Below are 27,654 nucleotides of genomic sequence, written 5' to 3' on the forward strand. Positions count from 1 at the left end.
AAAAGTACGCCCCATAGTACATTTAAACAAAGATACTCTAGAAAGTTTATTGGAAAGAATACTTAACATGAGCGGCATGTTTGTTTTAGTGTGCCTAAAGAATGGTCCGAGGACACAAATGCATCATTTATTTATTGTTTCTCTTGCTTATTAAGATCTAAATGGATAACTTATCTTGAAATGGATGTTGCTACAGTTTGAGGATTTTATATTATATGGCATTTGGGGATTTTGCAGCAGTTTATGAAAAGCTAGTAAGTTCAGACTCTGGAAGGAGAGATCATTGTTTGTTAAGGTCTGATGTTTAGTTGGTGGTTATGTGGTACCTACACCGTCACTTTTCATCAAGATCTCAAGAAGAGATATCATCTCAAGGTGAAAAAAAAATCCTTTTATTGCTCCCTTTCTTCTCTCACTCGTTCATCTTATTATATGCACACAAAATTCATGTCATCCTAAATTTGTTACACTGGTGCGGGAGCAAAAAATAGATGCACAAGTTCATCTTCAGTGACACGCTCGGTTCAAATTCTAATTTTTAGTTAGTACAATTCTTATTATTTTAGTTCAGCACCGATTTCTGACTTCCTCGGCCATCACCACCACCTCGTGTAAGTTCGCTGCCGAGAACAAGCATGACCACCTACAATCTCCGGTGGTTGCCTTGGCCGCCCTCGGCCATGAGCTCGTCCACCATGCTTACTCGCTGCCGTCCAAGTGGAGCACGGACATCAGTCCATGTAGAATTGAAGCCACCATCTTCACCAAGAAGAATGGTTGTGCTAGTTCAATTTTTTCAGTCCATCTTCTGTGTGCTATTCAGTACATCTAATGCCAAATCGTAAGTACAATTGCCTCATCTTCATATAACATAATTCAATTTATAATGTTGTTTACTGTCCTAATTTTTGGTACCAGTAACCTTCCTATATACATATGCAGCATCAGTTCAGCCGTTGTTATGGTAATAAGTAGTTTAGTAACTAGAAAAACAACAAAAACTTGGTTCACTTTTTTTCTCAGAAGCTTTTTTGGTTCACCTTGTATATGGTTTTTCAGTTGACCTTGTATATGCCTTTTCAGTTCATTATACATGTTTCAAAAGGAGCTCCCTTAGTTTTAGTAGATGTGGAGATTAGTAAAATCTAAAGTTCAACTTTTCTGATGGGGCACTTCATAAAGCAAAGAAAAAAGAAAGCAGAGCAAAAGTGAATAAAAAGAAAAGAAAACCAAAGTGGTTCTGAGAAGAAAATGCCTACTATCGAGTAATACATTCTCTCATTAGTCTATGGTTATTTGTTCATGAGAATGAGAAAACAGTGGTACTATACAAATTACGTGAGTTGTTCATATAAAAAATGCCTCAGTTTGTGTAACATCAGTTCTAACTTTTATAGCTTGATAAATGATTAGAAGTCAATCTGAATTCATTTTGATCCATTCTCTTGTGATTTTAGGCTGAACTCCAATACTTGCATCCGCCACCCTAACGTTGGCGTGTTCCCTCACTCCTCTCTCGACAAATCCAACAGTACAGGTTCTTCGGTGCGCCAAGTATTTCCTGCGGTGATGCCTGCATCATGGCCCATTGAGGAGATCTTGTGTGTTCCACATAGAAGAAATATTGTCAGTTCATGAATAGAAAATTTATGTACCAGACTTAATATTAGTTTGGTGCGTGTTCTATCTTCAGTCCATGAAAAATCACAGAATAGTTGGTGTGTGTGCAGAAATATCGTCAGTGCAAGTTTCAAAATTCTGTAACTTTAGATATATCACCTAAATAAGTAATGATTTGTAGCGAGTCCATGAAAAATCACAGAATAGTTGGTGTGTGTGCAGAAATATCGTCAGTGCAAGTATCAAAATTCTGTAACTTTAGATATATCACCTAAATAAGTAATGATTTGTAGTGAGTTTCTTCAAAATTCAGTAAAGTTTAGATATATCACCCTAATATCGTCAGTGCAAGTTTCAAAATTCTGTAAGTTTAGATATATTGTAAAGAAAAATCGATGAGTCACCATCTGCTTTATATTCATGTTCTCTGCATCACAAGTAGCAAATGGGATTGACTGGGAGTGATCCCTGAACCATTTCATTAAAGTCCATGGTTTCCAACAATGCTAATGCTACTAGAAAGGAGATGGAGGTGATGAAGCCTCCTGGCTTCTCCAATTAGCATGTTTGGCCAGTCCTGAAGCTCCTCCTCAATCTCTTCGATGATGATTGGGCGCCCATCAAGGACGAGAGCCACCTCATCCTTGTTGACACCATAGATTGCAAAAGCAATGAACCAATACCTACCACTACCCGTCATGTAAAAAATGCTACTTTCGTTTTTGTTAGCCTTCCTTAATTACCACTTGATGCTCACCTTTCCAATTGCAGTTTCCAAAAAAAATTAGAGCTTCAGTCCAAATATGTTCCTTCTGTGATTATCCATATGTAGAAAATCACACTAAAGATTGTTTTGTTCTCTGAACCTAAACACATTTTCTCTTTGAGCTTAAATGCATTTATTCTCTAAACATAAATAGGATAGCTCTCTGAACTTAAGTGTGTGTGTTCTGTGTGTATTCTGTGAGTGTTAGAGAACAATATGATGTATTTTGTTCTTGTAGAATGAAAAATGATGTATGCATTGCTTCTTGGCCCAGCTGAGAAAACCCTCGTGTTAAAAAGTATAAAGCAGTTTTGAAGCAATTCCTAGTGTCTTTCGAAGAATTCATGGTTAAAAAGCAACGACAACCTCCTCCGTTCGAGTTGAGCATTGGTCATCATCCAAGTTGAGGACTAGGTGCCGTCCAAGTTCAAAAAGGGTCGTATGCAAGTACAGAAGTTTGTTTTAGTGAGAAAAATGCGGGGTTTTGACAATATTCTATATGATTCATATGTTCAACCTTAGAACTTGGTGATATTCAGTATATTTTTCTATGACGAAGGCACACATGAAGTCCTGTGCAAATGGTTACCCCCCAAGTGCTTCCAAGATTCATATTTTGTTTCTTGAAATGTGTTGTGTGCCTGTTTGATGAGGTAAAGCAAAGTAAAAGGTGAAAATGTCATTAAAAATACTTGGAAGTACAAATGTGAAAAATAAATAATTTCTGATTCTCGTCAGGTAGGAAGTTTGGAGAAGAAAACATAAGTTTTTAAAAGAGAGGAATGGTAAAAATGTAAGTCCGTTCAACTACATAAACCATGAAGGTACGATGTGTGATGACACCGTCAGTAAGGATAAGGATGAGAAAGAAAACTAAAAACTAAAACTAAAAGAACATCGAGTGATTATTTTTTGAGAAGTACAAACTCTCTAGTACCATAAATAAAAAATAAAAAATTGCATCAGTTCTGACTCAAGGGACATTATATTTGCAAAAAAATTGTAGTAGTAAAAGTTCGAAGGAAAAAAGCAACTTAGTAAATGAAAAAAATAACAAGTTCACAACTACAAAAGTTGTACATTCAAACATGACGTCTCAGATAAGTTTGTGAAAAAACTCAAATAAAAGAAAAGCCCATGGAAATTCAAATGGTAAAAGTTCAAGTCACAAAACGCGAGAAGTTCAAAAACATCGTTGCAAAAAAAAGAGTTCAAAAAAGAAACACACAAAACATTTTATTTTTGAAAAAATATCATTCAATTCAAGATATAAACCATGCAAGTCCGAGGACTATGATATTGTAAACCATTGAAAAGTTACGAGGAAAACCATACCAAAAAAGAGTAAAGTCTAGTCTGCGAAAACACGATCATTACAAAACCATACAGACATCAGTTCAAGTAGATTTTTTGGAACCATCCAAAATTACTCTGTGAAAAATACCTCCTGAGTACACACATACACATAGATCAGTACGAGTACTCTGTTTTTTCTGACGTGAAAACAATATGAAGGGTCTCACCGTATTTCAAATTATTCTTCACTAGTTGCGAATTTGAGAAAACGTTCAACATGACTAAGTTTCACATTTTCAATAGCATTGCGTAGATGTTGAACTGAAATCTTTGGCCTCTTTGAAAGTTTCGCATTTGACAATTCTTTGTGAAATTTCGTGGATAAGCAAATAAGCACTCTGGCAGTAAATGGGTTTGGATTCGTGGACAACAATAATTGATGGATGTAAATAAGCAATCTAGCCCTTTCTCTCAAAAAATAGAAATCGGAAACTTGCTATACACACAATTAAGGAACAAACTGCCTCCTCTGTTTCTTCCCAATTTGGGAAGAACGCAATACAACTAGTACTATGTATAGTATAACTGTGCTCTACTTAGCTGAACGATTAACTCCACACAGCGTCTGCGTCTCCGCCATGCCGCTGTGCTCCCTATCCTCTCGCCACGCTCCAGAGTCCGGCGGGTCGATGAGCATCCCCTGCGCCAAGCTCTCATAGTACGACCCGGCAACCATGCCGCCAAACCACTGCTCGTCGTCCAACTCCAGAAAGTCACCTGACAACATGGAGAACAGCGCGCCGCTCAGGATAACGGCCGACTCCTCTGCTGGGCAAGGTACTGGAAGAACAATCTGCTACCGCTGGAACACTAAATTGCTGTCAAGATTGATAAATTAAGGTGTTTTTTTGCAGGTTCAATCTTTGATTATTTTCTTGTGGGGAATCCAATCTTTGGTTTACCTTGTAAAAGTACCTCCTTCCGGGATCCAACCCATTCATGAGGCCATCAAAGACGAAGCCCGGATCCCTCCACCCTACGCTGTCGTTCGCCGGTGCGTCGCACATGTGCTTCTGCTCATATGTCCTCACCTCTGTGCCCACCTCCGTCCATCCCTTCTCCTCCTCCTTCTCAAGCCCATACCTCACGGCCCTCTTTCCGGCGTATGCGCACATGAACGTCACCCGCATCTCGTCGGCCCTATCGGCGAACGTGAGGTGCACCTGCTCGGGCCGCGTGGCCGAGCCCGCGAAAGAGACCTCGCCAGAGTGGAGGACACGGTGGCGGCCATGGAGGAGCGGGTTACCGTCGTGGTCGACTTGGTGGTAGGAGTACTCTTTGGCAGTACAGCGAAAGAGGCGGAACTGGTAGGGCGCCCGCAGGTTGGGGAGCCAGGAGGCGGAGCCATTGAGGAAGATGTAGCCGAGAAAGTCGCGGTCGCTGGAGGTAGGGCCTGGGTTGCCGGGAGGGATCGGCCACATGCAGCTTGGTCGACGGCTGGAGTGGCCGGCTGAACGGACGGGGGGAGAGCGGGAGTGGCTCTTATTTGCAATTTTAATAAAAGACGATCAGTTCAACGAAAATGACAGAATCAATACAACCCCTCGAATGCATCAGTTCAAGTAGGGTAACAGAATAATATTCTATTACGCGAAACAAAATAACCCAGTATATATATATATAGGTGGGAGGGAGGGAGGAGCAGCCAAATAAGGCACCCAAGTAGGAGGAATCCTACTTGGGGTCCCTCCCAAGCCGTGCTCCCTTTCCTTATTTGGAGTGCGAGGAAAGGCAGGGGAGGGTGGCACCCCCCCTTTCCTTTTCTCCCATGAGAGGGAAAGGAAGGAGGGGCTAGCCCTCCCCCTTTTCCTTCCCTACGGCTGGCTGAACAAGGGAGGGGGCGCACCAGCCCCCTTGTGGGCTGGTCTGTCCCCTCCTTTGGCCCATAAGGCCCATAACTTGTCGAGGGGGGGGGGGGGTGCCCGGAACACCTTCCGGTGACCCGATTCCTTCCCGGTACATCCCAGAACACTTCCGGTGTCCAAATACCATCGTCCTATATATCAATCTTTACCTCTCAACCATTTCAAGACTCCTCATCATGTCTGTGATCTCATCCGGTACTCCAAACAACATTCGATCACCAAAACATATAACTCATATAACACTATATCATCAACGAACATTAATCGTGCGGACCCAACGGGTTCGAGAACTATGTAGACATGACCGAGACACCTCTTCGGTCAATAACCAATAGAGGAACCTACATGCCCATATTGGCTCCTACATATTCTACGAAGATCTTTATCGGTCGAACTGTTATGACAACATACGTAATTCCCTTTGTCCACATCGATATGTTACTTGCCCGAGATTCGATCGTCGATATCTTCATACCCAGTTCAATCTCGTTACCGGCAAGTCTCTTTACTCGTTCCGTAATACATCACCTTGTGACTAACTCCTTAGTCATTTTCTTGCAAGCTTATCATGTGTATTACCGAGAGGGCCTAGAGATACCTCTCGGATACTTAGAGTGACAAATCCTAATCTCGAACTATGCCAACTCAACAAACACCTTTGGGAGATACCTGTAGAGAATCTTTATGATCACCCAATTATGTTGTGATGTTTAATAGCACACAAGGTATTCCTATGGTATCCAGGAGTTGCATAATCTCATAGTCGAAGGAATAAGTATTTGACATGAAGAAAGCAATAGCAATAAACTGAATGATCATTATGCTAAGCTAACAGATGAGTCTTGTCCATCACATCATTCTCCTAATGATGTGATCCCGTTATCAAATGACAACACATGTCTATGGTTAGGAAACTTTAACCATCTTTGATCAACGAGCTAGTCTAGTAGAGGCTTACTAGGGACACGGTAGTTGTTTATGTATTCACACATGTATTTAAGTTTCTGATCAATAAAATTCTAGCATGAATAACAAACCTTTATCATGATTTTGGAAATATAATAATAACCATTTTATTATTGCCTCTAGGGAATATTTCCATCAACCATGCCAAGTTTGGTGATTTTTAGGTGATTTTTAGATTTACAGTAATTTAAAAACCAAGTATTTCAATGTTTCCGGCCGAGCCACGATGCCAAGGTGTTTGAAATTCATTCCCATTTCTTGCATGGGACCTAAACATTCACCCAAGGACACATATATGTATTTTAAACTCATGTGCGTGCACTGAAGCATGTGCTTGTAGTTCAAATTTGAATTACGCACATTAAATGCCTAGAAACTTAATTAATGTATAAAAAGGCCAAATGAACCCTAAATAATTCCAAATTTTAACATGACACTCGTATAGTTGCATGTTCACTACAAATAAATGTTCTAGAAATTCAAACACCATCATTCCCTTCGTAATACCATTTTATCTTTCAAATCATAATGAAAAAATCAGGTACACCACAAACAGTTTACTAGCAAGAACTGTGTGCGATGCGATATAAAATATCTTGACGCACCCTCTAGTATGGCGTATGCCGGAAGCTTCGTCGTCTACAGTCCAGAACTCGCGCTTCAACCACACACCACGCCAGTTTCTCATGGCATCGAGTGAAAAATTTCAGGAACCGAGGAAATATCTAGATCCCCGCCCCTCCCCCCAACCAAAATCCACATTTCCACTATTCGTCCTTCCTTTCCAAGTTCAAACCTTCACTGCTTACTTGCAGCGCTGCCTCCTCGCCAGGGACCCTTCTTCTTGCAGCGTGGCCTCATCGATATAGTTAGGTAATCCACACCCCATCCCCATCATCCTCCTTCTTCTCCATCCCACATGCCCTGACCGACGGTGCGACACCTTCTACCCAAATCACTGCCTTGTCCTCCAAATAAGTGCCGCCCACAACCATTTTACACGCAGTATAGCGAGGAGCTCAGGAGCATCTGGCAGTGGAGAAGCAAATCACGGCCGCATGCGCGGATGAGTTCGCGATGGCTGCCATGCCTACCGACCGCCAGATCTTGGAGGAGCCTTCGAGGCCACCGTCAATGCTGCCACACGGTTGGCTACTTTATACTATAGTTCGTGGTATTTTCTCAAGGCCACCGCCGGTGCCTTCATGTGAATTGTCCTCTGTGATGTTAGTATGCAATCTAATGTTCTAAAATGTAATGTTTATTTAACAGTTTGGTCCAAAAATTGCTACATTTCCTAGTAGTTATCAAGAATTCTTGGTTTGGTTAATTGTCTTATCTTCTAGTATATGTTCTATTCTACCATGTGGTGCTCAGTTAACTGTTTGGTTCATTTGTTCTGCTGTCTAGTTAACTGTTTGGTTCAATTTGGCAATATGATGTTCATTTGTTGTGGGTACAGTTCTGTATAGTTACGCATGTGAGAAATAAATTGAGTTTGGTTGTACTAAATACACGAGAAACATATACAATTTATCTATTTCCAAGTTTTTTAGCAAGGTTTGTGTTATCCTTGGGTCTTGGTGGTGTTGTAGAGGTCTTAGGCGTTGGTGTGTAGCGGCTTGGTTGCTCTATGATTTGCCTCATTGCCATTGGCATGAGGTTGGTCTAGGTCGACTTAATCTATTGGATCTGGAATTTGTCTAATTTTCAATAACATACTCTATTCATAGTATGCCAACTCTCGAATAACCTGATCAAGATCCGCCTTATATGTGTTGCAGGGAAACAATGGGACGCAAAGAGGTTTACCATCGAGATTTGCAAATGCATGGTCCTTTGGCTAATAGCACATTATTGTGCAGTTGAAGGAATCATTCTAATATTTAGGTTTTTAACAATTTGGTCTTCCACATGTAGGTCCTGCTGTCAGAGGTTTAGGCCCACTATTTGACCCATTTTGCATATGGGGAAATGAGATGTCCATGAATACCAGTCAAGTCAAGAAACTCATAAAATTGTTAGGATAAAGAAACTTGCGACGAATAACAGCAAGATCTTTGTTTGCACAACGAAGAAGACATCAGTCAACTATAGGATGGTACTAACTCGTTTACCTTGTTTTTTCCCTTGTGCCATTTCAAATTTAGAACTATTTATGCATATCTTTGTTTTCAGTCCTTTCGAAAGCAGTTCACTGATGATTACCTCTCGCATGGTCAAGAGGTGAGGAAGGTATTCATTCAACACCCATGGTACAATATTTAAGTCTTACTCAAGAGGGAGAAGGTTGGGCGGGCAATTGTCCGTAGCCACTGGCCTAAAGTTGCAAGGACATTCAACATCACTGAAGGCTCAATGTTTGCCTTTCGCTTCTGCAGTTTCCCTAATGAGATTCATCTCTCTATTTACCATGTATGATACTACTTTCCAAAGGTTTTCGATGTTACATGTGAAACTTGGTGCTGTTGTGTAATGGCGTAGCTAGCTATATGCCTATATGGTGTAACTAAGTGCTGAAGCTATTTGATGTAATTCAATTATGTAATCCTGGTTGTCATAATACAGATATGAAATATATGGTGTGTTTTATAAGGAATGTCAATTTGATTACTAACTGATTATCAATAATAGACCAATTAGCATGCTTATTGGGGTTTTCTATTGCAAACAGTTTCTTAGACAACACCGTGGGCGATGAACTCAAACAACCCACACGGTTTCTAGAAAGTAGCGCGTCAGATCAAAGAAGAATCACACATGACTTCTGTCATAGAACTATTTGCATTAGGCCACCTTGCACAAATGTTTCCACATAAAAAATTGTGTGTGATATACATATGAATGGACACGTCTTTCTGGGATTCACTGTGTGGGATGTACATATGAACAGAAAATGATTGGGCATGTATAATTGTCTCCGTTGCGTCGCCCAATCGCACATGAGCTCATTTGCCCCGCGTGTGTGACCGGAGGACCTGTTCCTGATGGTTTCTGGGTTGTCCGGAAAGGACCCCCCTATCACACACACAGGCCAGGCGACAGTTTAAAACCCCATCACGGAAAGGGGGTTAAACCGTTTGTATAGCAGGGTGCCTCATAAGTGATTACTTCTCTGAAAAATATCTTCCTGCTCATAAGAAACAAGCTGCCTTACAGGAAATATTTAACTTTGTGCAAATTGAAGAAGAGAATCTCCCTCAAGCTTGGGGGAGACTTCTCCAATTACTTAATTCTTTGCCTGATCACCCTCTTAAGAAAAATGAAATTCTTGATATCTTTTATAATGGACTAACCGATGCTTCTAGGGATTACCTAGATAATTGTGCTGGTTGAGTTTTCAGGGAACGAACTATTGAACAAGCTGAAGAGCTACTGAATAATATATTGAGGACTGATAATAATTGGACACTTCCCGAACCACCCCCTAACACTACAAAAAAATACACTTCTGTGATGATACATGTTTGTCACAGTAGGTCACGTTTCCCGTCATGCATGTACATCTATGACGATTTTATGACAGAATCAAGATAGTCATACATGTGCTATCGTAGAAGTGTTCCATGACATTACCAAAATTATCATCACGGAAGTGTACACTTCCATGACGATAAATGGCGCGTCATGGAAGTGCTTTCGTCAAGGGTGACTGACACATGGCATCCACCATAACGGGTCGCCGTTAAGCTATCAGGTCCAGTTTTGGATCCGATAACCCATTAATAGCCTAGACCAATGGGGATTTTCCATGTTTAAAATTCTCATTGGCGGGAGGAAACATGTGTTGGCTCACCATTGGGACAGATGTCATCCACTCACTGGACGGGAGGCGCCTATCATAGGTCGACACGTGGCACGGCCCAATAGAGGCACATGCCGGTGAAAAAGGCCAACCTGTTTGACTTGGTCAAAGAGGTAGTGGGCCGGCCCACGGAAAGCCTGTTAACGGCCTGTTACCATATAGCCCATATACAGTCCGCTAGGTCAGGACCCATTACGTCTTACTCGGATTAGGCCCAGTAGCTTCATCTGGGCTGTCCAGTATGATTCCGGCCCGTTGTAATTTCCGGCCCATGTTTGGCCCATGACGTCTTTCTGCCCATATGAGGCCGTTTGTAAATCTTGGCCCATTAACGGCCCGTGGTGAAACTGGCCCGTAATGAACGGTGTATTGCTTTATGCCCATTAACGGCCCATTAGTCAGTCGGTCATTTCCATCTCGTGTTAACTTTCGGCCTTCTACGTGCACATTTATTCTTGGGGTCATTTCCAGAATTCGATTACTTACGGCCCATTACTGGCCTATTCAGCTTGTGGGCCAAATTCAGCCCATGGTTACAGTCAGCCTGCTTGTGGCCCGTTAACACGTTGGGCTGTTTTCATAGCGTCATCAATTACGGCCTATTGCCGGCCCATTATAGTCGGGCCATAAACAGACGATTTTCACTCTAGCCCGTTTACGGCCTATTTTGCGGTCTGTCATTGGTCCATGAATAGTACGGCCCATGTTTGGCGAAACGATTATACGGCCTGTAGAAGGCCCATAGATGAGACGGCCCATAGAAGGCCCATGGATCCTACGGCCCGTAGAAGGCCCATGGATCCTACGGCCCGTAGAAGGCCCATGGATCCTACGGCCCGTGGAAGGCCCATGGATCATATAGCCCGTGAAGGGCCATGGTCACTACGCAGGTAGTAGGACCATGGTCACAACAGTCCGTGTGTTGCGATGGTTATTGTGGCCTAGTTTATTGTGGCCACTAGAAAAACGCGCAAAAAGAACTACAATGACTACAAGCAAACAACTAAACAAGACAATATGGAAATAAATAAGCAAGGAACTAACGCAAGGCTATTACGGCTATTATACATATTACATCCACTGGGCATCAAAGTTCACCGCCAGTGCAAATATAGGGAACAAAGCCGCATATTACATACACTGGCCGTCTAAATTGCTGCCAGGACCCCGATCCTAAGTCACACCGATCTAGCATGTAACACATCATATCACTTTGCGGCCTCACGCACGGTATTCCCATGGGTGCCACCTTACCTGGCCCGGATCCGTTTGCGCCTTTTGGCTCACGTATATGATAGTGTCGCTAGCATCGATATGACAAAGAACCCAGGCCGACATGACTAGTCATGAATCGAAAGTGGTACTAACTTACAGGGACATGCATACATGACCCAGCAACAAACATGTCGGTCATCAGCGAGTGAATCTGGGCTGTAGCAGCTGGGCTAATAGGACTCCGGTAGACACCGCGTGACATTTCCCCCAAGGGACAGACACATGAACAAAGAAGGACACACACCGGCCAGCCTAAGTGTTCCGGAGCAGTAGCAAGCTACCATGGCTCAGTGGAAGCACTAGGAGACATTTCCCAATAAGAGAGGCTACCAAGTATAAACAACTAGGTTGTTGAATCCCACACATACCAAGAATTTCAATAAATACACACAACATGCTCGATATGTGCAAATACAACATGGCATCACAACATAACTCCATGACTCAAAGTATTTATTCATTAGGCTTCGAGGATCCAGATATTACAAACCTGGGTCTCACGACCCAACATTCAGAGCATACAAACAACAGAAGCATAACATGTCTGAGTACAAACAATTACAAATGAAAAGGGTTGAGAAGCCTGACTATCTACAAGATCCTCCCAAGGGTACAAGATCTTAGATGAGGTAACAAGCTAAACGTCGAAGTCCACGCGGAACTACAAGTGAGACTGAAGTCTCTCTGCAAAAAACATAAATTAAGCAAACGTGAGTACAAATGTACCCAGCAAGACTTACATCAGAACTTGCTACATATGCATCAATATCAACAAAGGGGTGGTGGAGTTTAACTGCAGCAAGCCAGCTTTGACTCAGTGGCTATCCTGAACTATGTCTGCAAGTAACTCTTTTGGGGTGGCTCACACGAGTACACAATTCACCATATCAATACACCAGTATGGATCCGCTCTCGTCTCCCTACGAGGACGCCATCCATAACACTCACGCTTATCTTGCGCATTTTAGAGTATCTCTTTCACTTGTCTATGAACTGTATAGGCAACCCAGAGGTCCTTAACCACGGATGCGGCTATTCGAATAGATCATTTATAACCCTGCAGGGGCGTACCTCTTCACACACGCTCTTGCCACTTACCACCATGTACACGTCGTGTATCTCGGCAACCTTCAAGCGGAAGCCTGGCGAGGGAGTCGTCCATGACCTGACTAGCCACACAAGTCTCTAGTCTAGGTTTATCACCTATTTGGGTTCCATCCGCAAGGAGATCCGGCCAGGGTTTTGCTCACGGCCCCAAATGATGAGAGTAGGGTTCCCGAGGCACCAAACTGACATCTCGGTACACCGTGCCTCGTGTCTCTACCGCATCATAGCATACCCCTAGCATCAGCGCTACACACGGCCCCTAACACATATCCTACAAACACCAAAAACTAGTTGCAACTCCTAGACAGAGATCGAGGCGATTAATAAGCCAAGAGGGGTCGAGTTACCGGAACCCAATGTGTGGTAGTAACTGTTCATGGATCACAAACACAGAACTCAGTTCTTGTGGACGGTTTCAATGAGACAACCCACCATGTACTCCTACATGGCTTCTCACCGCACCTTTACCAAATTGTGTGCACACACTTAGCTCTCAACAGTAAGACATTTTCACCACATTCCAATTCATCCTCGACGAATCAGACCTGACTCAACTCTAAGCAGTAGTAGGCATGACAACAAGCATGAATGAGTAGGCACATCAGGGCTCAAACAACTCCTACTCATGCTAGTGGGTTTCATCTATTTACTATGGCAAAGGCAGGTCATGCAGAGGAAAGGGGTTCAACTACCGCAGCCTGTAACAGTTGAAGCGTTGTTGTCTTAATGCAGTAAAAGAGAGCAGAAGCGAGAGAGTGGGATTGTATCGGAATGAACAAGGGGGTTTTGCTTGCCTGGCACTTTTGAAGATAGTATAGTTCTTCATCGGTGTCATCGATCTCATCGCCGGAACCACGTCTACTGAGAGGGGACACATACCAGCAACAGAGAGGGAACACAATCAATGCAATGTAGCAATATGATGCATGATCATGACATTGCAATATGCTGTGGTTTGAGCTAATGCAACTAGCAACTATTTAAATGAAGTTGGTTTGAATCCAAGATTCAAATTAAAACTCCATATGTGATTATTCATATGCCATTTAATTTATTTTACTTATATAGTAGGTATAAGTTTCTTGGACATGCATGAAACCAGTACCAATGGATAGATTGGATTTTTTTGATAATTTTTCATATATAGATCTTTTCAATCTGAGTTATAGATTATTTTCTATGATTTTTAGAAGTTCTAAACATTTTTTGGAATTTCCAGATCATTTAGAATTAGATATAATCCAGGAAAATGATTCCTGCGTCATCAGTGTGTCATGCTGATGGCAGCTAGTCAACAATGTCAGCCCAGGTCAAACCTGGCGGCTGGGGCCTACATGTCAGTCACACAGTGGCTAACAGGATTTAGTTAAAACCTAACTATTAGTTAACACGGCTGGGGCTCAGCAGTCAGTTGGTCAGGGGGTTAACTAACTAGTAATTAGGCCCTAATGATGGTGCAACATCAGCGGGTTAGTGCCAGTGAAAACCGGAGCATGGCGGCGTTCGCCGTCCGGCCAACTCCGACATCGGGAGGACGTGTGGCTGGTCTCGTTGGAATGGCCGCGACGCGGCGCGTCCAGTGGTGGCTGTGGTTGCGGCTAGGGTGGCCAGTAGCGGCAACTGCGTCAAGCGAGGCGACAGACAGAGCTCAGGCACCGATGAAGACGATGCTATGGTGCAGCTACGGACGAACCGATGGGTGCTTTCGGCTCCTGGGAACATCGCAATCCCGAGGGCGTGCTCAGGCGTGAGCTAAGGTATCTATGGCCACGACGGCACCATGGCCGGCGGCAACAGGCTCACGGCCACGATGGCTAGGCGGGTTAGAGGACAAAATTGATAGCGGCGCTAGCGGGGGAAGATTCGTGAGCTCACAGGGAGGTGGAGTAGTTGGTCAGCACGCTCGGGGGCGTCCGGGAGCCAGCGAATCAACGACGGGGAGGTCCGGTGACCGGTGGTGGAGAAGACGGCGATGGCGTTGCTGCGGTGCCTCCGGGATCGCCTGCTTCTTCGTCGAGTAGCCTTGTGTTGTCGTGGAGCTCTGGACACGGTCGGAGAAGTGACGGGGAGGCGGTGGACGTGGCGGTGCTCATCGGCGTTCTCGGGCGCTCACGAATAGAGAGAAGGGAGGGAGTAGAGGAGGGGATGAGCTCGAGGGAGATCCAGAGAGAGGAGGAGAAAGCAAGAGGGGTCAACGCATTCTCCAGGCGCTGTTGGGATGAAGGGGAGCTCGCTAGCGCGAAGCAGGAGCTGCACGGTCGGCGTCGTTCTCTGGTTCGCCTCTGCCTTCTGGCAGGGGTAGAAGACAAGGATGCCCTTATGGGTTGGGGCTCATGTGCTGTGCCAGGTGGCTGTGCGAGGTGGGCTACAGCTAAAAACTTCTCTCTCTTTCTCTCTCTCTCATTTCTGTTTTCTAATTTGCTTTTGTTTTCTAACTGTTTGCCTTTGTTTCGATTTAGTTTAACACCAAATCATTTCTTATAAATTCTGGAAAAACTTTGAGGATGCAAAATGGATTATTACAGAGCCCACCATATTTTCCAAAATTATTGGAGCTATAATATTACTTATAGAAATTTATAACTCCAATTCAAATAAGTAGTCAGTTAATTCAAAGACCTAAAATGCCAATGAAAAATATGCATCATCACAGGATAAGGTTTTCACCTTTTCCCCTAAATTATGAACATTTTTAAGGCCATTTTGGGATCATTGAAAATATATTTGGGTTGAACCTATTTGAGTTCCATTTGATGCTAGGTTTGAACATCCCCCATTTCAAATTCATCTGAAATTATATATGATGACATGAATGCTTATGCAACTAACTGCAACCAAATTCTAGGGCTGTGACAACTCACCCCCACTAAACAAGAATCTCGTCCCGAGATTCAAGACGTGTGGTAAGAAGACAGAGGGGGCACCGAGCTAACACGATCTTCATGATCCAATTTCCCTTCTCGAAGATGTTGATTCATTGATTCAAATTGATCTTGACGTCTTTGCTTTCGAGATCTTCATCCAACACGACGACCAAAAGAATGGGAAACCCTACAAGAATTGATCTTCTCAAAGATCGAGCAACTCACGACGAACTCACGAGATGAGACATTAGAACACCTCTTGAGTTGATACAGAAAACACACACCAGAGATGATGGTAAGGATCTGATGACGAACATTTAATTTGGTAGGCAAAAATTCCATGCTTGAAAACATGGTGCACTAGCTTCAGAGTAGCGAGGAGATATATTGCCCTTAATACCACAATGGAGCACCTTACGGAAGGTGTGACATAACTATTCCCTTAAGTGGCAAAAAGAATTACTTTTGATACAAGGGTCATTGAAACTCTTCATACCAGGCTAAGGCAGTTCATAAATGATCATTGGAAGGAGTTCAAAGGAATGGCATACTTAGTTTGGAAAAGAAACTAGAGTTATAGAACAACTCGGCAAATAGGAGCTTCCAATTGATACCGATGATATAACCTTGTAACTGAGTGTGCTTTCAAGAACTATAGCATTTCCATACTCATCAAGATCTTACCAACATCCATGCCAAGGATCCTGGGAACACATCATACTACCATGGTGAACAATGATGGAGAATGCAGATGCAAAGGAAGACAACACTTTCTCAGATTTCACCTTAGCGATGCCAAGGAAACAAAATCTGGATGATCGACCGAGAGACATTTAGCACTTCGCTTCTAATGTTCTCCTTGATGTTCTACATACCACAGTCATACTTAAAGCATTAACGTCACCATAAAGTATAGGTCGGACTATGGGAAGACAAAGGATCCATAAGGAACAACTTCTCGAATAAGTCATGCGAAATCCTCATGGGAAGTGACCAAACAGCTTAATTAAGATACTACAATAATAGTGCTTCCAGCTAGGTGCGTCCACTTCACTGGAACCTATATCATAGTTCTTGGAAGAAGTTCTAACCATCATCTCTGCTTGAGATTCAAATCTGGTTGGTAACAGGATAATTCAGACAACGTCTGAGAAGGAAAGGTTGCAACACAAATCGGCGAGATGACGTTGCGAGATTCTCGGGAGAGGAACTACGGTAGCAAGCTCCAAAACATGAGTGGTTCTGCTACACACATGTGAACACGCTGTACTAGACAAGCATGACCATGTAGTAGTCTTATGATAAAACACTACTGAGTTTAGGTTGGGAACCATCATCGAGGATAATGAAGTCCTAACATAAGTCATGATTCTTAAGAAGGAACTTCTTCTCCCTGAGCAAATCAATCAGTGGTTTTGTGTGCTAGGGAATTCATATGGAGTGGAGGTAATTAATCTACCAAACCATAGAATACATTCGCACATGCATAAATAACTTGGGATGGTACCATAGGAAACCAAAACAATCTTTCTCGAACTCACGGCGACAACTTGCACCAAATGCACGTGAATCAGAGAAAGTCACTTCTTTCATCCAACATATGATTCATGAACGGGGCATGAAGATAATGCTTTTAGAAGTTTCCAACACTAGTTGGATGTTCAACACGAATCATGGAGGAGATAAAGATGTTGCTGATGGGATCAACAACAAGTCATCAAGATTCCCATGAAGATGGAATTCCAGAACTATGTGAACAAGGCGATGGCATTGGTCAAAACAAAAGATATAACGGAGAATGCTCGAGGAAAAACCATGAGTAAGACAACATTAAGAACATTGTTGGTTCTGATTTGATTTGAGGATAGCCCACACTCAAATCGAAGTTTTGATAAGACAATAGGTCCAACAACTATCATAGGGACCAATCGATGAACATATCATCTTTCTTCAACACACACAATTATATCCCTTGAAATGAACTAAGCTAGACAAGCCTTTATCCTCCAACTCTCCAAGTTGTTGTTTGGCTTAACCAACTAGCTCAGGGGTATCCAACACAGATTCCTAGAGAAGGGGTGGTTACAAGAAACCAACTTGATCATGAACTCAACATAGCGGTCAGCTGACAACCTCATAATACTTCCGAGAAGATATTCAAACAATCACGAACCAGCGATATGTTACTAAGCTCGAGAATAATCTTGCTTTTCAGGGCAAGATGATGTGACCAAGAGAGTGATGGAGTGACACAATCCTATCTCATTGATCGAGGAGTGCACCAGGGAAAATGGACTAGGTAGCACGATCAATCTTAGAATGATGGTTCAATATCCAACACGCTAAGAGTGAGAGTATTGTCCATTAACTACCAAGCAATGAGGTTGCTAGGAGTATTAATTTCACACATCACAGTTCACTTGTCGGCATTCTGGTTACAACAACAGGAGACCAAGGAATGAATAATGATGGCGAGAAGTATCACTGCGTCAAGAATTCATAAGAGGTGGTGCAATTCTCATGACATTCTTGACATAAAGATGGTAACACTCCAAGCTAGAACGGAGCAAAGGCTGGATTGGCATTTTGATCCACGGAATACAACTACTTTGACCCAATCCTCGAAGTGGACAAGGTACTGGAGTTTGTTTCTCCTAGCCATTCCAGAATAGAATGGCTTGACAGACCACATGAATATGAGGTATCGATGAGCATGAATGTACAACTACTCCTGACTATCAACTGATATACTAGGGTCAGAATAACAATTAAAGAGGGACAACTCAAGGAACATATATCTTTCTGGGTTGTGGATGCATAGTTTAGTATGTCGAGCAAGTTCAACATATTTTTCGGATAACCCATGCAGAAGAGGAGGACTGGCAGAGTCACAATATGAATGGAGTACTCATCAAGAGCACTCTGGTTGTGATCTTTTGGTTCAAAAGAACTTCTGCCATATTGGTCCATGGTATTGGAAGAATGATATACCATGAACCTCAAAGACTATCACAAAGGTTACTAATATCCTAAAGTAATGAGCAAACACTACCAACTCGAGGTAAGTAGAGTGAATCTTGGGCTGAAGAACCCAAAAATAGAAGGCCTTCTAACTAAATGGCATCATGGGATGCTTTCAAGAATGACGGCCAGAATCATCACACTGGGAACACAAAACATGGTTAGATTACTAGGTGATCCTCTAAGACACCTAGGGTCATAATAATAGCTTCAACATATATGTACAGGCAACAGACTACCTCAACACACTGGTTAGTGTGGTTAATCTGGCCCAAAGGACATCGGGAACAGGAAGAAAGATTTGCAATTGCATCAAACTATTTAGAAACCTGGGATGACTTGGACAACATAACGGCTGTAAATGCTTAAAAAGATTTGAGACATCCTGCAAAATGGTGGCATAACCACTTAACATCACAATATCAAGGTTCTGAGGCCAGTTATGAACACACGGAAGTAGTAGGAACTAAACCGAGGCTTGAAACCATCAATCCTATAAGTCTCTATCATAGTAACTCGTCATCCTGATAGATAGATAAGAATGCCTAGTTTCTTAACCCCGTAGGAAAGATAGGATGACTCAGATCAGAAGGGCATAAGGCATAAGGAGTAAAAAGAGCCTTACGTTCCCTTCCACGATCAATTCCCTTATATAACTAAAGAATTTCTAGACTCAACTTCGACCAATTTGGCTTGGTAATCCTACAGGCAGTCAGGCTCTAATACCAAAGCTATCAGGACCCCGATCCTAAGTCACACCGATCTAGCATGTAACACATCATATCACTTTGCGGCCTCACGCATGGTATTCCCACGGGTGCCACCTTACCTGGCCTGGGACCGTTTGCGCCTTTTGGCTCACGTATATGATAGTGTCGCTAGCATCGATATGACAAAGAACCCAGGCCGACATGACTAGTCGTGAATCCAAAGTGGCACTAACTTACAGGGACATGCATACATGACCCAACAACGAGTGTGTCGGTCATCAGCGAGTGAATCTGGGCTGTAGCAGCTGGGCTAACAGGACTCCGGTAGTCACCGCGTGACATCTCCCCCAAGGGACAGACACAGGAACAAAGAAGGACAGATGCCGGCCAGCCTATGTGTTCTGGAGCAGTAGCAAGATACCATGGCTCAGTGGAAGCACTAGGAGACATTTCCCCATAAGAGAGGCTACCAAGTATAAACAACTAGGTTGTCGGATCCCACACATACCAAGCATTTCAATAACATACACACAATATGCTCGATATGTGCAAATACAACATGGAATCACAACATAACTCTATAACTCAAAGTATTTATTCATTAGGCTCCGAGGAGCCAGATATTACAACATGGGTCTCACGACCCAACATTCAAAGCATACAAACAACGGAAGAATAACATGTCTGAGTACAGACAACTACAAATGAAAAGGGTTGAGAAAACTGACTATCTACAAGATCCTGCCAAAGGTACAAGATCATAGATGAGGTAACAAGCTAAACGCCGAAGTCCACACGGAACTACCACTGAGACTGAAGTCTCTCTGCAAAAACATAAATTCAGCAAACGTGAGTACATATGTACTCAGCAAGACATACATTAGAACTAGCTACATATGCATCAGTATCAACAAAGGGGGTGGTTGAGTTTAACTGCAGCAAGCCCGCTTTGACTCAGTGGCTATCCTGAACTACGTCTGCAAGTAACTCTTTTGGGGTGGCGCACACAAGTCCACATATTCACCATATCAATACACCACTATGGATCCGCTCCCGTCTCCCTACGAGGACGCCATCCATAGCACTCACGATTATCTTGCGCATTTTAGAATATCCACTTTCACTTGTCTATGAACTGTATAGGCAACCCAGAGGTCCTTTACCGCGGAGGCGACTATTCGAATAGATCATTTATAACCCTGCAGGGGTGTACTTCTTCACACACGCTCTCGCCACTTACTACCATGTACACGTCTTGTATCTCGGCAACCTTCAAGCGGAAGCCTGGCGAGGGAGTTATCCACGACCTGACTATACACACAAGTCTCTAGTCCAGGTTTATCGCCTATTTGGGTTCCATCCGCAAGGAGATCCGGTCGGGGTTTCGCTCACAACCCCAAACGATGATAGCAGGGTTCCCGAGGCACCAAACGGGTGTCTTTGTACACCGTGCCTCGTGTCTCTACCACATCATAGCCCACCCCTAGGGCCAGCGCTATGCACGACCCCCAACACATATCCTACAAACACCAGAAATTAGTTGCAACTCCTGGACAGAGATCGAGGCGATTAATAAGCCAAGAGGGGTCGAGTTACCGGAACCCAATGTGTGGTAGTAACTGTTCATGGATCACAAACAAAGAACTCAGTTCTTGAGGAGTGTACTCCTACATGGCCTCTCACCACTACCTTTAACATATCGTGTTCACACACTTAGCTCTCAACAGAAAGACCTGTTCACCACATTCCAATTCATCCCCGATGAATCAGACCTGACTCAACTCTAAGCAGTAGCAGGCATGACAACAAGCATGAATGAGTAGGCACATCCGGGCTCAAACAACTCCTACTCATGCTAGTGGGTTTCATTTATTTACTGTGGCAAAGACAGGTCATGCAGAGGAAAGGGGTTCAACTACCGCAGCCTGTAACAGTTGAAGCGTTGTTATCTTAATGCAGTAAAAGAGAGCAGAAGCTAGAGAGTGGGATTGTATCGGGATGAAAAAGGGGGTTTTGCTTGCCTGGCACTTCTGAAGATAGTATAGGTCTTCATCGGTTTCATCGATCTCATCGTCGGAACCACGTCTACTGAGAGGGGACAAAGACCGGCAACAAAGAAGGAACACAATCAATGCAATGCAGCAATATGATGCATGATCATGACATGGCAATATGTTGTGGTCTGAGCTAATGCAACTAGCAACAATTTAAACGAAGTTGGTTTGAATCCAAGATTCAAATTCAAACACCATATGTGATTATTCATATGCCATTTAAGTGATTTCACTTATACAGTAGGTATAAGTTGCTTGGACATGCATGAAACTAGTACAAATGGATAGATTGGATTTTTCTGATAATTTTTCATATATAAATCTTTTCAATCTGAGTTATAGATTATTTTCTATGATTTTTAGAAGTTGTAAACATTTTCTGGAATTTCCAAATCATTCAGAATTAGAAATAATCCAGGAAAATGATAACTGTGTCATCAGTGCGTCATGCTGACGTCAGCTAGTCAACAACATCATCGCAGGTCAAACCTGATGGTTGGGTGCTACATGCCAGTCACACAGTGGCTCACATGATTTAGTTAAAACCTAATTATCAGTTAACACGGTTGGGGCCCAACGGTCAGTGGGTTAACTAACTAGTAATTAGGCCCTAATGATGGTCCCACGTCAGCGGGTTAGTGTCGGCGATAACTGGAGCACGGCGGCGTTCGCCGTCCGGCCAACTCCGGCATCGGGAGGACGTGCGGCAGGTATCGTTGGAACGGCCGCGACGCGGCGCGTCCAGCGTTGGCTGCAGTTGCGGCTGGGGTGGCCGGTAGTGGCAACTGCAGCGAGAGAGGCGGCGGCCGGAGCTTAGGCACCGACGAAGACGATGCTTTGGTGCAGCTACGTATGAACCGATGGGTGCTTTCGGCTCCTGGGAACATCGTAATCCCGAGGGCGTGCTCAGGCGCGAGCTAAGGCATCTATGGCCACGGCGGCGCCATGGCTGGCGGCAACAAGCTCACGGCCACGACGGCTAGGCGGGTTAGAGGACGAAATCGATAGCGGTGCTAGCGGGGAAAGATTCATGAGCTCACAGAGATGCAGAGTAGTTGGTCACCACGCTCGGGGGAATCCAGGAGCCAGCGAATTGACAACGGGGAGGTCCGGTGACCAATGGTGGAGAAGACGGCGATGGCATCGCTACGGTGCCTCCGGGATCGCCTGCTTCGTCGTCAAGTAGCCTTGTGTCGTCGTGGAGCTCTGGACACGGTCGGAGAAGCGAGGGGGAGGCAGTGGGCGCGGCGGTGCTCATCGGCGTTCTCGGGCGCTCTCGAACAGAGAGAAGGGAGGGAGCAGAGGAGGGGATGAGCTCGAGGGAGGTCTAGAGAGAGGAGGGGAAAGCGAGAGGGGCCAGCGCATTCTCCAGACACTGATGGGATGAAGGGGAGCTCGCCAGGGTGAAGCAGGATCTGGCATGGCCGGCGCCTTGCTCTGGTTCGCCTCTGCCTTCTGGCAGGGTTAGAATACAAGGATGCCCTTGTGGGCTGGGCCTCCTGTGCTGTGCTAGGTGGCTGTGCCAGGTGGGCTACAGCTAAACACTTCTCTCTCTCCCTTTTCTGTTTTCTAATATGCTTTTGTTTTCTAATTGTTTGCCTCTGTTTTGATTTAGTTTAACACCAAATCATTTCTTATAAATTCTGGAAAAACTTTGAGGACGCAAAATGGATTATTACAGAGCCCCACCATATTTTCCAAAATTATTGGAGCTATAATATTACTTATAGAATTTTACAACTCCAATTCAAATAAGTAGTCAGTTAATTCAAAGACATAAAATGCCAATGAAAAATATGCATCATCACAGGATAAGGTTTTCACCTTTTCCCTAAATTATGAACATTTTTAAGGGAATTTTGGGATCATTGAAAATATTTATAGGTTGAACCTATTTGAATTCCATTTCATTCTAGGGTTGAACATCCCCCATTTCAAATTCATTTGAAATTAAACATGATGACATGAATGCTTATGTAACTAACTGCAACCAAATTCTAGGGCTGTGACAACTGGTCACCACTGCAAATAAATGCGGCAGCGAAACAAGTCCATAACTGAAGCAACTTCAGAAGAGCTCAAGAAACATTATCCTAGGTATCTACCATGTTCGCAATAAGCTTAGCAATCTTATTAGCTTTGTCCTGTTTGGCACTAAAATCCTCCAACGCTTGTTGTTGCACCAGAAAGTATACATTTGAATGCTCCAGGGACTTCCGTGGTCCATCCACTTCTTGTCACAGCATAGCTGATCGATGTCTTGCAGCTTGTAGTTGAGACTCAAGAAACCAAACTGATTTAGACAGTGAGTTTGAATAGCTTGTGCAAGCAGTAGTGGCTAGTAACTCGAACACTAAACCAAGACAGGACTTTGGGGTTGTCTCACTGTCTTCAAGATAGGTTTCCTTAGCTGTTTTATCAGCTTTGTTGGAGACCAACAAGGATGTCTCACTATCCTGAACCTTATCTGCATTACTTCCTTTACAATTTCTTAATAAGGCACTCTTCCCCAATATTCCGTCAGCATTCTAAAAGAACAAACAAGCAGACACATAATAGGTTTAGCTTGTATTAGTATATGCATTTCGGTGAACCAGTTCATCAGTGAGGTGGACAGGATTAAACTACCAAGTCTTCTATTGCCAAGTAGTACACAATGAAAGCATCAAACAAACATATATCTATGTCCTATGGTCACTGCATTGTCTTGCCAAATCAAAATAGAGACACATTTCAAATCATATCAGTTCAAAACAAAGCAGCACTGAAAGAATACAAAGTGTGGGAAACTACACGGCACAACAAGATTTCAAATGGGTACCACGAGTCTACATGTACAACAACACTATTGGCTCTGTTGCGATGCTAGTAATGTGCATGATATGAGAAGTCAACTGTGTACACAATTGAAATTGAAATCAACAGAGCTATTTGTTGGAAATATGCCCTAGAGGCAATAATAAATTAGTTATTATTATATTTCCTTGTTCATGATAATCGTTTATTATCCATGCTAGAATTGTATTGATAGGAAACTCAGATACATGTGTGGATACATAGACAACACCATGTCCCTAGTTAGCCTCTAGTTCACTAGCTCGTTGATCGATAGATGGTTACAGTTTCCTGACCATGGACATTGGATGTCGTTGATGACGGGATCACATCATAGGAAAATGATGTGATGGACAAGACCCAATCCTAAGCCTAGCACAAGATCGTGTAGTTCGTATGCTAAAGCTTTTCTAATGTCAAGTATCATTTCCTTAGACCATGACATTGTGCAACTCCCGGATACTGTAGGAATGCTTTGGGAGTACCAAACGTCACAACGTAACTGGGTGGCTATAAAGGTGCACTGCGGGTATCTCCGAACGTGTTTGTTGGGTTGGCACGAATCGAGACAGGGATTTGTCACTCCATGTAACGGAGAGGTATCTCTGGGCCCACTCGGTAGGACATCATCATAATGTGCACAATGTGACCAAGGAGTTGATCACGGGATGATGTGTTATGGAATGAGTAAAGTGACTTGCCGGTAACGAGATTGAACGAGGTATCGGGATGCCGATGATCGAATCTCAGGCAAGTATCGTACTGATAGACAAAGGGAATTGTATATGGGATTGACTGAGTCCTCGACATCGTGGTTCATCCGATGAGATCATCGTGGAACATGTGGGAGCCAACATGGGTATCCAGATCCCGCTGTTGGTTATTGACCAGAGAGATGTCTCGGTCATGTCTGCATGGTTCCCGAACCCGTAGGGTCTACACACTTAAGGTTCGATGGCGCTAGGGTTATTAGGAAGACTTGTATGTGATTACCGAATGTTGTTCGGAGTCCCGGATGAGATCCCAGACGTCACGAGGAGTTCCGGAATGGTCCAGAGGTAAAGATTTATGTATGAAAGTTATTGTTCGGTTTTTCCGGTATTGGTCCAGAGGGAAGCTTCCGGAAGGTTCCGGAGGATTCCGGAGGGGTCTGGAGGTCCAGAAAATGTTCCACCACGTCCAATACAGCAGCATGGGCTGTAGGGGGGCTCCCTAGCCTTAATGGGCCAGGGGCACCAGCCCCCCCAATGCCCATGCGCATGGGAGAGGGGAAACCCTAAGGGGGAGGGCCTCCACTTGACTTGGGAGGCACTCCTCCCCCCCTTGGCCGCCGCCCCCAACCCTAGATGGGATCTAGGGGGGCCGGCCCCCTCTCTCCCCACCTATAAATAGTGTAGGTGTGGGAGGGTGGCCACACCCTTGCACCTGGCGCAGCCCCTCCCCTCCAATACCTCTCCTCCTCCGTGTGAGCATGGCGAAGCCCTGCCGGAGAACTGCCACTCCATCACCACCACGCTGTTGTGCTACTGTTGGACTCTCTTCCTCAACCTTTCCGTCCTCCTTGCTGGATCAAGGCGCGGGAGACGTCTCCGTTCCGTACATGTGTTGAACGCGGAGGTGCCGTCCGTTCGGCGCTTGGATCATCGGTGATTTGGATCACGACGAGTACGACTCCATCAACCCCGTTCTCTTGAACACTTCCACTTAGCGATCTTCAAGGGTATGTAGATGCACTCCCTCTCTCTCGTTGCTAGTATCTCCTAGATTGATCTTGGTGACACATAGGAAAATTTTGAATTATTGCTATGTTCGCCAACAGTGGCATCATGAGCTAGGTCTATGCGTAGATTCTATGCACGAGTAGAACACAAAGTAGTTTTGGGCGATGATTTTTTCAATTTGCTTGATGTTACTAGTCTTATCTTGATTCGGCGTCATTGTTGGATGAAGCGGCCCGGACCGTCCTTACACGTACTCTTACATGAGACAGGTTCCACCGACTGACATGCACTAGTTGCATAAGGTGGCTAGCGGGTGTCTGTCTCTCCCACTTTAGTTGGATCGGATTCGATGAAAAGGGTCCTTATGAAGGGTAAATAGCAATTGGCATATCACCGTTGTGGTTTTGCGTAGGTAAGAAACGTTCTTGCTAGAAACCCATAGCAGCCACGTAAAACATGCAACAACAATTAGAGGACGTCTAACTTGTTTTTGCAGGGTATGCTATGTGATGTGATATGGCCAAAAGGATGTGATGAATGATATATGTGATGTATGAGATTGATCATGTTCTTGTAATAGGAATCACGATTTGCATGTCGATGAGTATGACAACCGGCAGGAGCCATAGGAGTTGTCTTAATTTATTTATGACCTGTGTGTTAATAAAAACGCCATGTAATTACTTTACTTTATTGCTAACCGTTAGCCATAGTAGTAGAAGTAATAGTTGGCGAGGCAACTTCATGAAGACATGATGATGGAGATCATGGTGTCATGCTGGTGACGATGGTGTTCATGCCGCGCCTCAAAGATGGAGATCAAAGGCGCAAGATGATATTGGACATATCATGTCACTTTATGATTTGCATGTGATGTTTGTCATGTTTACATCTTATTTGCTTCGGACGATGGTAGCATAAATAAGATGATCCCTTGCAATAATTTCAAGAAAGTGTTCGCCCTAACTGTGCACCGTTGCTAAGGTCCGTTGTTCCGAAGCACCACGTGATGATCGGGTGTAATAAGTTCTAACGTTCGCATACAACGGGTGTAAGCCGGATTTACACACGCAATACACTTAGTTTAACTTGAAGAGCCTAGCATGTACAGACATGGCCTTGGAACACGGAGGACCGAAAGGTCGAACATGAGTCGTATAGTTGATACGATCAACATGAAGATGTTCACCGATGATGACTAGTCCGTCTCACGTGATGATTGGACACGGCGTAGTTGACTCGGATCATGTATCACTTAGATGACTAGAGGGATGTCTATCTAAGTGGGAGTTCATTGAATAATTTGATTAGATGAACTTCATTATCATGAACATAGTCAAATGGTCTTTGCAAATTATGTCGTAGCTCACGCTTTGGTTCTACTATTTTAGATATGTTCCTAGAGAAAATTTAGTTGAGAGTTGACAGTAGCAATTATGCAGACTGGGTCCGTGAACTGAGGATTGTCCTCATTGCTGCACAGAAGGGCTATGTCCTTAATGCACCGCTCAGTGCGTTGAACCTCGAGCGTCGTCTATAGATGTTGGGAAACATCTGACATACACGTTTTGATGACTACGTGATAGTTCAGTGCGTAATGCAAACAGTTTCGAATTATGGCACCAAAGATGTTTTTGAAACGTCGCAGAACATATGAGATGTTCCAAAGACTAAAATTGGAATTTCAGA

General features: G+C 43.7%; 1 pseudogene; it reads right to left on the minus strand.

Moving 5' to 3' along the window:
* Positions 1-4,274: 4,274 nt before the first annotated feature.
* The window catches only part of LOC119357902, a 47,995-nt pseudogene continuing 24,615 nt past the window's right edge, over positions 4,275-27,654 (minus strand).

The sequence above is a fragment of the Triticum dicoccoides genome, chromosome 2A, assembly GCF_002162155.2.
Source record: "Triticum dicoccoides isolate Atlit2015 ecotype Zavitan chromosome 2A, WEW_v2.0, whole genome shotgun sequence".
Classification (NCBI taxonomy): Eukaryota; Viridiplantae; Streptophyta; class Magnoliopsida; order Poales; family Poaceae; genus Triticum; species Triticum dicoccoides.